The following is a 17393-nucleotide window of genomic DNA, read 5'->3' on the forward strand; positions in this document are numbered from 1 at the left end:
TATATTAAGCTCTTTTAGTGGAATGTATTCAACCGTCTAAGACGAATTAAGTACTGTCCATTTAATTCCACCAGTTAATTTTCGTTATCTTTGCAGATACGTATTTCGACCACAACTGTGTGGTCGTCTTCAGTGTCTCGTACTTGACTCGATTTCGAGTCGAGCTAATGTAGTTAGCCCAACAGGACCAGTTAATGTCATCTGCTGTCAAACAATGTGCATGTTTATATTTAAGGGTAGTTTTCAGGCGTTCCAACGAAACAAGAGATTCTGCACCCGCCCTATCTTGCTCAACTGGTCGTAGAAGTTGGCTTTCAACCGCGTTAAACTTCTTCGAAGAACTGACCGAGTCGGAATACCTGTAGACAACTATTGTTATTGTCTTATCCAACCAACTTTGAAGAGTGCTTGATGAAACACCAGAAGGGAGAATTGTACGTTTTCCAGATTTGACCTGAAAACCCATGAACTGATCCTTATCTTCGAAAACTGGCTCAACCTCACTCCACATCGCTTTGGTATTTGAAATAGAACTACCATCTTCTAAGGATTCAAACATCACAGCCTTCGCCAAAAATGTTTTGCAGAATGTCCAAATATGCTGGAGAACGCCGTCTACAGTGTCATCTTTTAGAACACCTCGCTTTTCGAACGATTTCTAACCCTTAAAGTTTTTTTCGTCACTGCTATTGGGCGCGGTGTGTGGATTAGGTTTAGCCTTAAAGATAAAAGAGGATTCAGTCCGATATAGTACTTTGCAAACAAAATATTATGTTCTTACTCTCTTTCGATTGCTATTGTCGATCTCATCAACATCAATCATTTCTTCCGGAATAACCTGAATCACTGTCTCTATCAATACTGAAACCTGTGCAGTGCCTTTTGGCACTATTACATTTGTTAGAGGAATTCATATCTTAGTTTGGTTGAAGAAATATACAATCAACACTTCTAAATGACAGAATGGGAAACGCAAGTAGTAACACGTGACAGCATAGGTGACTATGGTGATTTTGATGGGAAATTTACTTGTAGGCGCGCTCGAATTTTCCTGTAATCCAAAGTTTTCTTGCAATGCGTAATATCTGGTGATGGTTAAACTGCGCCCAAAACTATCCGTCATCAACAATGTTCGGTACCGACGACCGCCGCGGTACGACCTAGAGCGACTGAAGCAACCTGATGTCGCCACTGCATACGCGCAGCATCTCGAGGCAGCGTTGCCGGAAGAGGGTGAGCTTGATGGGGCCCCTCTTGGGCCCAAAGCAGCCATTGACGACGCAGCGGAGAGCAACGTCGGGTATATGGGTCGAAGTCGACGGAACGATTGATTCGACGAAGAGTGCAGACAGATTCTGGAGGAGAAGGACGCAGCGCGGGCGGTCGCGCTGCAGCAAGGTACCCGGCAGAACGTGGAACGTTATAGACGGAAGCGGAGACATCAGACCCGCCTTTTTCAGGAGAAGAAACGCCGCCTGGAAGAAGCAGAGTGCGAGGAGATGGAACAGCTGTGGGAGGAGTGCAAATCGCAGCAGCCCTTGAATCTAGTCCATACGGATCTGTGTGATCAAATGGACAACCCTACCCCTGGTGCAAACAAATACATAATGACGCTAATAGATGATGCTACACGGTACTGTGTGGTGTATCTCATCTCTTCAGGGCGAAAAGTGATGCAGCAGGAAAAATAAAGGAGAAGGTTCGTTGCGCTCTCCTTACCCGTGCGGCAAGACGTGCGGCTACAAAGCAAGAGCATGCTGAGGGTGGTTGGGTTCGATTCCCGGTGCCGGTCTAGGCAATTTTCGGATTGGAAATTGTCCCGACTTCCCTGGCCATAAAAGTATCATCGTGTTAGCCTCATGATATACCAATGCAAAAATGGTAACTTGGCTTTGAAACCTCGCAGTTAATAACTTTGGAAGTGATCAATTAACACTAAGCTGCGAGGAGGCACTGTCCCAGTGTGGGGATGTAATGCCAATAAGAAGAAGAAGAAGAAGTTCGTTATTTGTTCGAACAGTGTGGAATCCTCGGATTCATCCTCGCTATTCGGTCTTTCAAAACCGGAAACGATAATTTTTTAACATAAGCATATTCACAAACATCCTTTCAGAACAACCAACCTTGCGATTCGCAACCGTCCCCAGCGAAGATATGTTGGCCATTGTTAAGATGAAAAACAACGATTGATAGGTGCTAATTTTGTCTCCACTGTCATATCAAGGGTTAAGACTTTGTTGCCGGTCAGCCGGTCGGTGCTGGTTGAAATACATTTTGTACCGGCATCTGCATCTGGCAGCCAACAGACGTTTGTTGATTTGGTATCATCCTTGGCCGGGCGCTTGCTTTCAGAACAAATGGTCGGGGTTCTGCAAAACCGCACCGAACGCCTTGTTGATTGACCTGTTATATTTTGTTGTTGAAGGGTACGGGGAAGCTTAATTCTCATTTAATTGTACATTTAGTGTAGAATATCAATTACCGGATTTAGAAATATCGGGTACGATTTGTTATCAATTGGAACTACTAAACGAAAAATTGGGATTTTTCTGTTGACGTTTGGTGCGATTTAGCAAAACTCCGACCAGATGGTCGTTGCTTGGAAGTAGAACACGCAAAACTAGTAAGGGCAACGTCGTTGCACATACGAATCCTGTCGTAGAAACGTTAAGATTGATTCTAATTGATGCAACAGGCAGACAGGCAACCGAATACCGATAATTATAAGGAAAATCTGTGGCAGTAAGAAGAATACACATCAAACCGTTATAAACACAACCATCAGAGGTATTTGGTCTGACATATATCAACTTCGATTACTGGAAAGTGTTCAAAGATTATAATAACATTTGGACTTTTCATTTTGAAGCCACTATTTGATATGTATTTAAACTGAGGTCGTTTTCACTTGACCAACTGCTTCTATCATCAGTAAAAAAGTGCACTTTGCCATTGCATTTCCTGGTGGGATTCGGCAAATGAGATTTTATATTAGCAACAGAACGGATAATGCATTTCAGTCAAAAACGCTAAATGCTGTTCATGTGGTTGGGTGATTCACATGCGACAGCATTCCTTCACAATCAAGCTGGTGCAACTGTTACCTACCACTAAAAATATGTTACAGCTGAGCGATTCCAAGCAACAGCATCAAAATTTAAGAAAATTTTTAATTCATGATTTTCTATTGAGTTGAAACTTTGCACAGTTTTTCAATTTCATCTAAATCGTCATTTTTCGATATCAAATCTTCATATTGAGTCACGACTAACTTTTCAAAAGGGTGTATGTGGAAATGGTTCAAAAATATTTAAAAAGCTGCACAGCAAAAACGGAATGTTCGATTGTTATGATTTTTTCAGCAAAGTTAGACAACTAAATGGTGATTCTTAAGAAAATGTGCACAGTAAAAAAAATTTTTTTGCTTTTAAAAATATCATTTTGTCACAAAAACTCAAATATCTCAAAACCCTATCTTTTTTACGAACGTAATTTTTTAGGGAAAACGGTCCATTATGTTAGCTGTCTATTATAATAATTTGGTGATGGTAAACTAATAAACAAAAAAGTTATGACATTTCAAACATTTCACAATTTTCACATATAGTGAACAAAAAAATTTCCGTGTATTTTTTTTTCAAGAATCGCAGTTTGATGCTGATTTTATTGTTAAGGGCCTTGCGTGAGTTAAACAAGTTGTTTGTATGATATTCCATATTTATGTATTCATCGATATTATGTATATTATATGTATAAATATTATATGTATAAATAAATAAAAATGAATTAATATTATCCTAAGTATTAAATTAAATGTGGCAGTTACACAATGTTGTTATAGAAACTCTAAGAGTTTTGGGTTTGAATTTTGGTATGGGTTATGATATCATGAAAACAGTTTATTAATACTTATTTTTTATTTATTTTTATTCAAATTTTTTAAAATATCGAACACTTTTGAATTATTATCAGCACAGTTTGAGTATAGTTTTGCTTTAATTTTATTTTCCGACAATGGAATGAAACAGTGATCGTGGGTTCCTTGGATCGTTTTCGCGTTATTAAATTGCTCGCTGAGCTCTGAAGCCTTTATTTCGTACTCTTCAGTAGTAGTAAAACAAAATGATAATTTGGTTAAATCTTTTTCTTTTCTACGATTTGCCCAATCAAAAAGTTCTTTCGCAGTTTTAATTGGATGCTCACGTTCTTTGGCTAAACTTGCTCTTGTGGCCATGCGCTTTATTGTTCCTCAATAGCATCACAAGGACCTTTGCCATGTGATGTAGCAAAAAATGCCATTCTGCATCAATTCCGTACATTGATTTATATTGACATAGGCTCGAAAAATTCTTACGATTTTTGTACTGCGACGCTGCTCCATCAGACATGAAATATATCTTTTGACTTCTTTATGCTTATCAACGCGTAAAAAGTTAATCATTTTTCAATGAACAAGTTTACGGATACTGAATCGTGTCTTAAATCTTCGGAAATTATAATAAAACTTAAGTGTTCAATTTGCGTACTTCCATTAAAATAAATAACGAATGGATGAATTGTAGCTTGTTGTACGTTCCAGTGATGGGACTGCACTTCATCTTGCAATACAAAGCTGTAATTTTCAGAAAATCACAAATGACTAAAATTCACCATTTTGTAATGTATTTTTCGTATTTTTAAAAAGCTGGATTGTTCTGTTTTAATGAAATCGTGAGGGATTAAACTTTCTAATTTCAAGCAAAATATGACACAAACTCATCTACAGGTTTTACAATAGTTTCTATGTCACACCTATCCGTGGTCACCCATTGCTCAAATGATAACTGATCAATATATTTTCTTCAAACTCAGCGAATAAAGTATTTTCCAATGATGAAGAATCTGGACAATCCGAACAAGATCGTAGATAGCAATTTGATGTTGTATTTTCACACAAAAGACTACCAGTTAACATTTTAATATCCTTTGTTAAATTGATTCTTTTCAAACTATGTAAAATAAGATTAATATTCTCATGGGTTGTGCACACACACACATTATGTGTTCCTGAATTGGAAAGAAGCTTACATTGCCTTGGCCGAAGGCTTGCAAATGAGGAAAAACCTATTTTAATATTATCGTGAATTTCCTTGAAGCGTGTTTACGCTTCTTTCAAAGTCGTCATCATTAATCGTTTTTGGATTGCTTGACGCTTTCCATCTTTTTTTACTGATACATAATCTTTTTGACCAGGCATAGCTCGACTTACTTCATCATCTTCAAAATATTGAACTACTATTTCTTTTGTCTCATCTGTTAATGCAGTACTAGACCTAGTATTTTTGGTTGAAAGACAGTTATTCTTCAATTGTTTTGCCTCTTTTACTGTATTTCTATTGGTTTTGAACTCATCAATGGCATCCTGGATAAACCACGAACTTGGCAGCATCGACAAAATCAATAATTTTTCTTTCCTTGTCGTGGCTGCATTCGAGAACCTTTCCTTCATATTTATAATTACCTCATCGTAGTCTGTATTTTCCACATCATCAGGTCCTAATTTGAAGAGGTTTCTTCGTACAGCTTCGTTTATTTCACGGTATTTTTTCTCCGGGTAATAAACGTAGTCCATCTTACTCCATTTAATCGGAGTCACTTTTATCCCAGCTATGCCCTCGTTAAAGCGTTCGATGTTGACCTTTTGGATACACTCATCTTCCGATTGATTTGTTGAAACAGATTTCGCTGATGGTACGGTGGCAAGGCTCTCAGCACTTAATACTTCTGGTAATTCCTCAGTTGTTGTCGATACATCTGGCAATTCCTCAGTTGCTGTCGTTTTCGAACTTCCTGCGCTCTGCTCAACCGATGATATACAGATTGCTCTTTTGTCAACGTTTAGACGGCAGGACGTGCAAATGCGTAAATTTGTATTCAATGTGGACATTGGAGCATAACCAGTCGCTTTCAGTTTATCTATGGTGCTTTCGGTGAGATTTCGTAACTCTTTTGAACACTTTTTTCCATCAAACGGCCTACAACAGTTGAGAAAGCGGCTACTCATGTTGTTCGTAATATTTCAATAAACAAAATCACTTTTAAGTTTTTACTGACTAGTTTGGTGTCATTTGCTTGACTGAAGAAAAAAATTACTATAAGATCTTTAACAACCTTAGTAGTAGTATTTTTTTTTTTTTCGTGAGCATTGTCATGGTATGTACCTATCATGCATTTGTTGTTGTTGAAGATACCCGTTTCCTCCCGATCATAAAGTCTATTCTCTAAGAGGTATATTTTTTGCAGGTAAACTATAGACGTACACGTGTATATAAATCTTTGATTTTGCAGCTTTTGTCTTAAAAATAACATTTCTGATATGTTTCTATCAACGTTATTATCAACAGGTTTCAACACTATTAAAAGAATTTTTCGCCAGTCACGTGCAATGAAAATTATGACACTATCAATACTTTTGATCACAACACTGGATCGTGTCTAAGTTTCTTATAGATGCTATGAATAATTAAATCAAAATATCATGAAAACAACTTGTTTAAATCACGTCCCTTAACAATAAAATCTGCATCCAACTGCAATTCTCGAAATAACTTACACAGAAAAAAATTTTTTTTTACTAAATGTGAAAATTGTGAAATGTTTGAAATGTCATAACTTTTTTGTTTATTAGTTTACCATCACCAAATTTTTATGGTAGATAGCTAATATAATGGACCGTTTTCCCTAAAAATTACGTTCGAAAAAGATAGGGTTTTGAGATATTTGAGTTTTTGTGACAAAATGATATTTTTAAAGGCAAAAAATTTTTTTACTGTGCACATTTTCTTAAGAATCACCATTTAGTTGTCTAACTTTGCTGAAAAAATCATAACAATCGAACATTCCGTTTTTGCTGTGCAGCTTTTTAAATATTTTTGAACCATTTTCACATACACCCTTTTGAAAAGTTAGTCGTGACTCAATATGAAGATTTGATATCGAAAAATGACGATTTAGATGAAATTGAAAAACTGTGCAGAGTTTCAAATATTTTCGAAATGGTCGCTCAGGATCGACTGACATGCCCCCGTGGAATGCCTCAGCTGCGAACGAGCAACAGCAACAGCACGTCGATACAGATAAAGGATGGTATGAACTGAATAACGACCAATCCAATGCCATCATTACCTAATCATGCCAAACGTCAAAACCACCAATTAATCCCCTTGTAATTCTAAACTGTTGGTCAGCCATGGAAATCCTGCGACAGGCCATTCGGAGGCACTTCCTAACTGCACCTAACCGCGCGCACTGATGATGTTCTCTTCGGGGTTTCGGTTCATGATGTAATTTGAGTGGAAATTATTGTTCGTTTGCAGCGCTCATTGACGATTTAAACTCTAATTAGATTGGCCGTTGCGTTGGTCGCACTCCCGAGCTATGGTTCGACCTCAAATCCGAGCTTAACGAATAATCGGTTTATAATCACTGGCCTGTCGTTGTTATGCGGTTGACCTCGTTAATAATGGACGGTTTATTGAATGGGCATGTTTCGGTTGAAACTGGATTAGCTAAATAGCGCTGGACTATGGATAAATAATTTGATGAGATAGTTTCTGATACACAAAAACAGCTTTATGCTAGATTTCAGGCACGCCTAATAGAATGTAATCATAAGAATAAAAAGCAAGCTCGTAGCAATTACATGTGTTCATTTATACGAATAATTATAATTATATATTGTTCTTTATATAGAGATACAATAAATAACGCAGCGAAATAAAGAATGATTTCAGCTAATTGATGAAAAATCATCTTCCAGTCATTGACAAGAAAAATAGTCGCATGTGTAGACCATCCGCTGGAAAGAATTCACCATTACAGGAAAATACATTTTCTATGAATTGTGAATACTTGCCTGCGATCTGAGTGCGCCGCCGCTCTTTGCTGCAAATCAATAAACTATGTATCTGGACAAGATTCTGGAGAGAACTACTGACAGCAATAACGACTGCAGTCTACGCGATTGTGCGAGTTACGCATACAGCAATCTGTGTCAGAATCGCCTTCCCAGGATTACCGGGGTCCGTTGCTTAGGACCTGAAACGCTCATGCAAGCTCGTTCGTGCTGTGTACCGCGAGCGATGTTTTTTTCGTTGGTGTTGTACAAAATACAACTTGATTCAACCGATTGATTCACGAGAAGATCCTCGAACAAACACCTCATTTTTTTTAATCTGTGAATAATGAAGCATGAAGTTGATGAAATAGCAGACTTTCTTAGTGAGGAGGTCATACCTCCAGTATTCACTAGCAAATTGGAGGGGATACGTTTTTTCACATATGGTTAAAAAAATCATTGCGCCTGTTTCAAGTTATATGTGTTATGTACTGTATGCTGCATACAAAATCACAATTAAAGTAGTGAGCTGGATTTTGTTCGCCTTCAGGAGACCAAGCGTCCATGGCTTAAAAATAAATATGGTACCTTGTCATGAATTGTCTTAGTACAGCCAAAATGACTTAAAAATGAATATGGTATGAGACTTTATACGTTCAGCGTTATGATTGCTGAATTGCTGGAACTTTTTTACGCATCTGTGATAGACAAAGTAGCGTGAATTTTCCGATAAAACTCACTCGGCCCCAAATACGGCGTATACGTTGAAAGTCACGCCTATTGTCTGAGGAACCATATGATGGGAGCAACAAAAATTAGTTCCTCAAACAAAAAAGCCTTATTTCAACAGCTGCCTACTTCAGTCGCCCACTTACATTGTTTGGGGCCCACTATTCTTCTGCACTCCCGCTACGGTCTGGAGGATTCTATTCGCAGACGGATAAACAAATCTAAATATGTTTATCGGATAATCAAAATTGACGCACAACAACACAGAGCCCGTGGCCGATTGAAGGTGAACCGGGGCAATTGGTGCGAGCGAGGTGGCCCACTGGGAATCTTGGTCCGGAGGCTATCATCCTATCGTCGATAGACTGTTGCAATATTAAAGCAGAAAGAATAAACTATTTCACCTAGCAGGAATGGTGGCCTTTTTATGCGTTAAAAAAAAGCTTTACCGAGTATCTAAAGAAACATACTTAATGCCCCTACTAGTGATACTGCCTTTCCCGCATTTAGCCACGACGATAAGGTTCCTTTTTAGTTCGACATCGTTATCTTTGAAACTTTTGAAAACAAAGGCCGATCAGAATAAAATTCAATAGTGATAAACTATAGACTTTGTTCCAGAGAAATCGGTTAGGAATTATAATATGAATAGTTGAGTTCATTATCATGTCAGAGTCAGAATCATTATTACGATGTAAGATATAGCTTCACATTTTACATTGCGGTTATGAAATAATTTTCGGTCGATTAAACTACAACTACTCGGCATCAACACTAAATGTCAATATATAACATGCTGTCCTTGAATTGTTCTTATAATGTAGGGTATATATGTCAATCTATTAACAAACTTTCGTGCGAATATTTTGCACGCGAAAAAGGCCGATTTTTTATGATGGCATAATTAAACAACCCATTCAACATAATGTTTTTGTCTAATAACTGTACCACAAACTGTTAAATCTGTATATTTGATCACTGGCGGGGCCATAGTTCTGGTGATGGTGGGGCACGAACAATTTTCGTATAATTGGTTCATTTATAACTTGATGTCATTTGTTAGAACTTTAATTGAAGGGGTTAATCAGTCAAACGAAAAATCAATTTAAAAAAATCAGGTGGTTTCGAATATTACGAATTGCATTTTAATTGCATTTTATCGTCCATAACTTACTTACTTTACTTATGGATCTTGTACACCTCCGGTGGTGCAAAGGGCCGACTTGAAAGATCTCCATCCTGAGCGTTGCCTGCCTATCGCTTTAACCTGTAGCCAGGTTAGATTTCGGCCGACTTCTTTTATTTCTTTATTGAGGCTTCGCTGCCATGAGCCTCTGGGTCTGACTCTGCTGCGATGTCCCGCTGGGTTCCAGTCTAATGCTTGTTTACAGAATTCGTTTCCGCCGACCCAGCCCCACTGCCGATCCCGAATTTCTGCTGCTATCGTGACCTCTGGTGACAAAGACGATGGAGCTCGTTGTTTGAGATCCAGTTGTGAGGCTATCAGGCCCGAATTACATACCGCAGGCATCTGTTGATGAACACCTACATCCGTCGAGTGTTCTCCACTGATACACACCATGTTTCGCTAGCGTATAACAGCACAGATTTCACGTTAGAGTTGAAAATTCGTATTTTGGTACATTCACTTATCTGCCTGTTTTTCCAGATATTTCTTAAACTCGCAAAGGCAGCCCTTGTTTTCGTGATTCGTGCGCCTATGTCGACCTTGGTAACGCCGTCAAACGCCATTTGGCTACCAAGATATTGGAAGCTTTAAACATTCTCCACTGGTTGCCCGGCTACTGTGAAACTGGAAGGAGTCGCCGTGTTTACATCCAACGATTTGGTTTTGTTGATGTTGATGACTAAACCTGCCGAAGAGGAGCGCTCGGCAAGGTCGTTGAGCTTACTCTGCATATAAGAGCGCCGTTGCGCGATGAGTGCAACGTCATCAGCCAATTCGAAGCCGTTTAGGTGCTCCATGGTTATAGGCTGCCATAACGGTGTCAGGCCATTTGGCCGAATGCCGTCTGGCCGAATGCCGTTTGGCCGAACGCCATTTGGCCGAATGCCGTTTGGCCGAACGGGTCGTTTGGCCGAATGTCGTTTGGCCGAATAGTTAAAAAAAATGACCTCAAATTACGAGTAGCGAAGAGTGAGAAATGAAACATGAGTAATGAGAAGTAAGAAGTGAGAAGTGAGATGTGAAAAGTGTGAAGAGAAAAGTGAACAGAGAACTGAGAACAGAGAACTTCTTCCTTCTTCTTCCTTCTCATTCCTTCTCTTTCTTTCTCCTTCGTCCTTCTTCTTCTCTCTCCTCCTTCTCCCTTCTTCCTTCTTTCTTTTTCCTTCTTCCTCCTTTCTTTTTCTTTCTCCCTTCTTCCTTCCCCCTTTTTCCTTCTTCCTTCTTCCTTCTTTCTTATTCCTTCTTCCTTCTTCCTTTTTCCTTCTTGCTTCTTCCTTTCTCCTTCTTCCTTCTTCTTCTATCTTCTTCCTTCTTCCTTATTCCTTCTTCCTTCTTATTCTATCTTCTTCCTTCATCCTTCTTTCTTCTTCCTTTTTCCTTCTTCCTCTATCTTCTTCCTTCGTTCTTCTTCCTTCTTTCTTCATCCTTCTTCCTCTTCCTTCTTCCTTCTTCCTTTTTCCTTCTTCCTTCTTCCTTCTTCCTGCTTCCTTCTTCCTTCTTCCTTCTTCCTTATTTTTTCTTCCTTCTTCCTTCTTCTTTCTTCCTTCTTTCTTCTTTCTTCTTTATTCTTCCTTCTTCCTTCTTCCTTCTTCCTTCTTCCTTCTTCTTTCTTCATTCTTCCTTCTTCCTTTTTTCTACTTCCTTCTTTCTACTTCCTTCTTACTTTTTCCTTTTTCCTACTTCTTTCTTCCTTCTTCCTTCTTCCTTCTTTCTTTTTCCTTCTTTCTTCTTCCTTCTTCCTTCTTCCTTTTTTCTACTTCCTTCTTTCTTCTTCCTTCTTCCTTCTTCCTTCTTCCTTTTATCTACTTCCTTCTTTCTTCTTCCTTTTTCCTTCTTCTTGCTTCCTTCTTTCTACTTCCTTCTACCTTCTTCTTTTTTCCTTCTTACTTTTCCTTCTTCCATCTTCTTTCTTCCTTTTCCTTCTTCCTTTATACTTTCTTCTTCCTTGATTCTTTCTTCTTTCTCTTTTCTTCTTCTTTCTTCATTCTTCATTCAGAAAATTTAAACTATTCGGCCAAACGGCATTCGGCCAGATGGCGCTCGGCCAAATGACCCTTTCGGCCAAATGGCATTCGGTCAAACGACATTCGGCCAAACGGCATTCGGCCATGTGACCCTAAACCGCCATAACAGCCCGCGGTTTGGTTCACGGTCAATAGCATCCACCAGAATCTCGTCGATTACGATGAGGAACAGTAACGGTGATAGAATACATCCTTGTCTCACACCAGCTACGACCCGGATAGGGTCGAACAAAGCCCCATTGTGCAGCACTCTACACGAAAAGGCCTCTTGCGTCTCAGGGCGCCCCACATATCCTCGTAATTCCGGAATATCTGCAGCACGCGTCTCCAGTTCTTCAACGAAGGATCGTTTCACCGTGGCATCTTCCAGTCGGCGTGTGTTGAATCGTCGTCCAACTCTCTCCTCCTGCCGACGAATTCACGCAATGCGCAGGCGTATTTCGCCGATGAGAAGGTGATGATCAGACGCGATATCGGCACTACGTTTATTCCGTACATCAAGAAGGCTTCGTTTCCATATTCGGCTGATGCAGATGTGGTTGATTTGATTTTCTGTAAAGCCGTCACGGGAGACCTATGTGACCTTGTGAACCGGTCGATGAGGGAAGTGAGATCCATTGATCACCATGTCGTTATTACCACTAAATTCTGCGAACACCTCTCCGTTTTCGCTCATTTATCCGAGACCATTGCGTCCCATAATGCGCTCATGGTTCGAGTTGTCAGATCCGATCTTCGCATTGAAGTCGCCCAAACAGATCTTGATATCACCCTGAGGAATTCTATCTACGACGGCATTGAGTTGACTGTAGAAGTTCTCTTTGTCTTGCAGATCGGCAGCATCGGTTGACGAATAAAATTGGATTATAGTAAGGTTTCGCACCCGTGTTCTAAATCTGACAACAATTATACTTTCACTTATAGGTTCCCACTTCATAAGCGCAGAGTGCGCCTAAGCGCTTAGTAGGAAGCCTACTCCGCGATGCCGGGGAGCGTGTTCACCTCGTAAACCAGAGTATAGCAGAACTTGTCCCGACGGCGTTCTGTGTTCTTCAAAGTTTGGCCAACGGACTTCACTCAGTCCCATGATCTCAAGCGCTAAGAGTCGTCGCCGTAAAATCTGTCCGTATTCTTTCATTATCGGTTTCTCGAACAAATTGATATTTCGGAAACAGTAGTTGTTGGCCCCAGGTTCCCTATCCACCGGGATGGAGCTGCCATCTTTGGTATAGCTTCCGGGGAATAGCATTTCATACTCAGCCGCTGGATGCCAGAACAGACGCTGTTGGAGCCGCACCTCCTTGGTGAACAGACGCTCGATCAGTGCGCTTTGAGCGGCACACGGTCGCTTTGATAGGGCCTGCTTGGGGACACATGCAGCTTTTTATAGAAGTTCAACAGAGCCCACTGTCGAGCCCCACCACATCCTAGACAGACCCCACAGGACGCACCCTCTCACTCTAGCTGATGTTAGAAGGACAACAGTGCCCAGGCCCACTACGAGCTAAGTACGCAACCCGGTCAATTGTCATCGGAAGACCCGTGAAAGCGTGAGTATTGGAACTTTTGAGGACCAGAGCTATGTTAGGCGCTCCTTCCCGGATGTCAGCTCACCATTTCGTAGCCCTCCGTCAATAAATTGTTTAGTAATTTATTCAAAACGTCTTTAGGAATTCTTTGGAATGTTTTTCCAAAAACTTCTAATTCCAAGAATTCCTTAGAATATCCGAATAATTATGATAATGGGTAGACTGTAACTGGTGGGTTTCCGAGCAAACAATTTTAGAATTAAAGCCAAGTTGTCCAGAATTCTTCAGATCTTCTCAAGAATTCTTTGAGAATCAATTTTTGAAATTTTATCGTAAGTATCTCCAATAATACCTCCAGGATTTCTCTTAAAAATTTCATGAATTATTCCAGAACTTTCTTCACGAACTCATTGGAATATTAATTCAGAAATTCCTTCGGATCCATTCTCTCGTGAATTTCTCTAGTAATTTCCACCGAGAATTCTTCCAAACAATCTAGGGCAAAATTGCGGGAATTACTTTGGAGATTTTCAACGGAATTCCTGAAAATATTACTTTGAAAATTCAAAAAAGGAATTCTAAGGAAATTTAAAAAAAATCTTCTGTTATTGTGTTTGGAGGAAAACATGTTTGGAGGATTTACCCTGAGCAAAATCTTAATTCATAATAAGGGTAAATAGAAGGCATATTTTGATATCGATAACAAATTGAAACCATAATTTAATTTCAAATTTTGAAATTAATTCTTGGAGTTATTCTTTACGAAAAAAAGTTTGAAGGATTTTCCAAACGAACTTTTGGATAAATTTATGAGACATCATCTGGATGAATAATCTAAGAAATTTCTGGAGAAATTTCCGTAGCAACTCTAATTAAAATCCCAAGGGATTCTTGAATAGAGGTACGATGGTGACAGACTGTGGCTGACTGCAATCTCGATATTTTCAAGAATTTTTGGCATGATGTCCTAATTCCAGATTCAAAACAAAATTTTGTTTTACTACTGTCCGGATTTTCAAAGGAATTTCAGGAGAGAATCCTTAAAAAAATCCAGAAGGAATTCCAGTTCATGAAGGAATTTTTGCCTGAATTTCTGATGTAATTTTTGAAGAAATTCCAGTAGAAATCTAGAGATTTATACGAAAATTCCAATAGGATTTTAGTTTGGAAATTCCATTGGAAATTCTTTTGGGAATTTTTTGAATTATTCTTTGGGAAATTCCTTCAACAATTCTGCCTGAAATTCGTTTAGAATCCTGAGGGGAAATTTGAATAAATTCCATGTCTGTAGGGATTTCTTGAGAAATCTCTGAAAAAATTCCTAAAAATATTACCAAATCAATTTTTAGGAACTCCTAAAGGAATTTTCTAAGGTATTTCTAAAGAACAAGGGGGGACCCGTAGCGTAGTTGGCTACACGTTCGCCTTTCAAGCGAATGGTCATGGGTTCGATTCCCAGCCCCTCCACTAAAACCCTCGTCAGTCACCGGATGCGCAGCCTATGCGGTGGCGTATTGGGGTGCACGCTTCACCGTCACGGCTGCCTGATGACGACTGACAACTTGTTCTTCTCGGAGGCATTCCTCCAACGTTACCCGGATAAATGGCAACCGGACAATGCAACGATCATTGGATACACGACATGGACAAAACGAACACAATGGACTCACGACGTGATGGACCAGCAACTACAACAACAATGAATAATGGAAAAATCTAAAAATAGATTCTGTGTGGATTCTGGCTGCAGAATACCACAGTAGATCTCGGCACAGTAGCGGTTAAGTAACACAGAGTGCCTATCAAATAAATAAAGGAATAAAAAAATAGAAGGATTTATCATTAAGGATTCTCTTTAGGTACAGTAAATTTGCCCTCACTCGATGAAATTCAAAGCCCTTTGAACCTAGCATACTGCGTTCCCTCCGTAAGTCGATACTCTTACTCGATATTCTCTAAGGGCCAATTCCTTCCCCTCCGCTTCACTGTTAAGCGGTGCTTACCCATACGTTTAAACCGGATTAAACCCTTTCCCGCTCACGACTTTTTTCAAAGATTTTAATAGGAAGGAATCATGTTTGAAAAAAAAGGTAGAACAAAAGTTATTTGGCATAGCTAAACTTAGTGGAAAACGAAAAAAAAAGTTTTTGATTGTAAATCAATAGCTAATTGATTGTTTTCAATAGTTCAACTATTTGTACCTAAAATTGATTATATTTGCAGTCTAATGGAACCATAAAGATGTGCCAAATATTGCTTTTTGTTGTTGAAACAATTCGATGAAGGTTAGAAGGTGTAAAATTTAATGGTGCTCTACATACACCATGGGCGGGATAGAGTTAAGCACTAAGCGGAGGTGAAGAAATCGGCCCTAAGTTGAAGTAAATTTCCAATGCATTTCCACCTTGCTAACTCGATGCTGTTCGGAACGGTTCACATGTACAATTTACACGGTCTCCAGTCATTTGGCCGAATAGCTAACAATTAACCTAGATTGTGAGTAATGAGAAGTGAGAAGTTGGAGTGAGAAATTCGAAGTGAAAAGTGCTAAATGAGAAGTGAGAAGTTGAAAATGACTAATTGAAAGCGAAAAGTGAGAAGAGGCAAGTGAGAAGTGGGAAGTAAGAAGTATGAAGTAAGAAGTGAGAAGTGAAAATTAAGAAGTGGAAATTGAGAATTTAAAAGTGAGAAGTGATGAGTGACAAGTGAGAAGTTAGAAATGGAAAGTAAAAAGAGAGAAATGAAAAATAAGAATATCTAAGCGAGAAATAAACAGTGAGGAGTAAGTGGAAGGAATGAGAAGTAAGAAGTGAAAGTCGGAAGTGAGAAGTAAGAAGTAGAAGATCTTCTTCCTTATTTTCTCTTCCTTCTACTTTGTTTCTTTTCTCCTTTTTCTTTATCTTTTCCCTTATTTCTTTCTCTTTTTTCCTCTTCGTTCTGCCTATTCCGCTTTCTTTCTTCTTTCTCCTTATTTCATCGTTAGAAAGAAGTGAGAAGTGAAAAGTAAAAAGTGAGAAGAGGGAATTGAAAATTGAGAAGTAAGAAGTGAGAAATTAGTATGAGCAGTGAGAAGAGAGAAGTGAAAAGAGAAAAGTGCGAAGTGAAACTGAGAAATGAGAAATTAGAAGCGAGGAGTGATAAATGAAAAGTGAAAGTTAGAAGTGAAAAGTGAGGAGTCTAATGGAACCATAAAGATGTGCCAAATATTGCTTTTTGTTGTTGAAACAATTCGATGAATGTTAGAAGGTGCAAAATTTAATAGTGCTCTACAGACACCATGGGCGGGAGAGGGTTAAGCACTAAGCGTAGGTGAAGAAATCGGCCCTAAGTTGAAGTAAATTTCCAAAGCATTTCCACCTTGCTAACTCGATGCTGTTCGGAATGGTTCTCATGTACAGTTTACACGGTCTCCAGTCATTTGGCCGAATAGCTAACAATTAACCTAGATTTTGAGTAATGAGAAGTGAGAAGTTGGAGTGAGAAATTTGAAGTGAAAAGTGCCAAATGAGAAGTGAGAAGTTGAAAATGACTAATCGAAAGCGAAAAGTAAGAAGAGTAAAGTGAGAAGTGGGAAGTAAGAAGTGATAAGTGAAAATTAAGAAGTGGGAATTGAGAATTTAGAAGTGAGAAGTGATGAGTGACCAGTGAGAAGTTAGAATTGGAAAGTAAAAAGAGAAAAATGAGAAATAAAAAAATCTAAGCTAGAAATAATTAGTGAGGAGTAAGTGGAAGGAATGAGAAGGAAGAAGTGAAAGTCGGAAGTGAGAAGTAAGAAGTAGACGTTCTTCTTCTTTATTTTCTCTTCCTTCTACTTTGTTTCTTTTCTCCTTTTCCTTTATCTTTTCCCTTATTTCTTTCTCGTTTTTCCTCTTCGTTCTGTCTATTCCGCTTTCTTTCTTCTTTCTCTTTCTTCCATCGTTAGAAAGAAGCGAGAAGTGAAAAGTAAAAAGTGAGAAGAGGGAATTAAAAATTGAAAAGTAAGAAGTGAGAAATAACTATGAGCAGTGAGAAGAGAGAGGTGAAAAGAGAAAAGTGAGAAGTAAAAC

The sequence above is a fragment of the Armigeres subalbatus genome, chromosome 1 (genome assembly GCF_024139115.2).
Source record: "Armigeres subalbatus isolate Guangzhou_Male chromosome 1, GZ_Asu_2, whole genome shotgun sequence".
Lineage (NCBI taxonomy): Eukaryota > Metazoa > Arthropoda > Insecta > Diptera > Culicidae > Armigeres > Armigeres subalbatus.